This window comes from Seriola lalandi, unplaced genomic scaffold, assembly GCF_002814215.2.
Source record: "Seriola lalandi dorsalis isolate HSWRI2012SDOR001 ecotype SW California unplaced genomic scaffold, Sedor1 jcf7180002054146, whole genome shotgun sequence".
Lineage (NCBI taxonomy): Eukaryota > Metazoa > Chordata > Actinopteri > Carangiformes > Carangidae > Seriola > Seriola lalandi.
The window spans coordinates 22,930-23,932 of NW_019524699.1; the positions used below are offsets into that span (position 1 = coordinate 22,930).

The window sequence follows — 1,003 nt, forward strand, 5'->3', positions numbered from 1 at the left end:
TTGTGTAGAGACGTGGAAGCCGGAGCGCTAACAGGCAGGTGAACTCAGGTAAACAGCTGAGTGACGCTGACCTTCCTCCTCTGGAAAACCCTCCCGTGCTCGATGAAGAGCGCTGACGGAGCTCGTCTCAGAGAGTTCTTAGCCGAGGCCGTCCGTCGCAGCAGAGGGTTCAGGAAGCCAACCTGGACCAGCACAGACCAGCAGAGAGAAACCAGAGAAACCAGAGAAACCAGAGAAACCAGTGAGCAGTGTGTCAGAAACCCAGTGGTTACATTTCTAACTGATGTCGTTGATCCAGAGCAGGAAGCGTTTGTAGCATTTAGTGTCATATTCCTAGTTTTCATGCTTCATATTGCAGCAGAGACGCTGATAATGTTCATTAAAGACCAGATGTAAAGCAAGATTATTGATTGATGACTATTTCTTGTACAGAAGCCCAAATGACAAGTGATCATTTCTTCTTCTACTGGTTTTATTTTGGGAGTAAACGGTGTGAACGTGCACCAAGTCAGTGAGCAATCGATCAGTGATCAATGATCAATAAGCTGCTGCATGTATCCTATGAAAGGCGTGGTTAAGTTAAAGTCAGCTGAGTGTAGGTGTGTTTACTGTGGAAGCTCCTCCCACCTGAGCGCGCTCAGTGCAGATGGCCAGCGACTGTCTGAAAGAGGTGCGTTTGTTTTGCTTCCCGGCCGACGCCAGGTTGATCTCCGACCCCGCCCTCAGCTGCACCGTCCTCTTCATGGTCAGCTCCAGCTTCTGAACGCCTCGCTCCACCTCACCTGCGTACCTGTCTGAGGCCACAGCCACACACACGTCACAGAGACTCTTTAACTTGTGCTGCACAGTCAGACGCTGGAATGTTCTTCACCAAAGATATTCCTGCACGAATCGTCAGAGGAGACACAGGTGTGTTTCTCACGGCCACAGGTGTTCATGAGATGTTAATGTGACACGCAGCCATGTCTCCAGGCCGTGACATGAAGGAGCTTTTTATAATAAT

The 1,003-nt window shown here is 49.7% G+C and overlaps 1 long non-coding RNA gene across 1 annotated transcript; it reads right to left on the reverse strand.

Annotated features, from left to right (window-relative positions):
* Positions 1–10: 10 nt before the first annotated feature.
* Positions 11–996, reverse strand: LOC147819270 (uncharacterized). The gene is made up of 2 exons (XR_015437087.1): positions 628–996; positions 11–182 (listed from the first exon to the last, which is right to left on the reverse strand). It is a non-coding gene; the product is annotated as an uncharacterized LOC147819270 (long non-coding RNA).
* Positions 997–1,003: the final 7 nt, after the last annotated feature.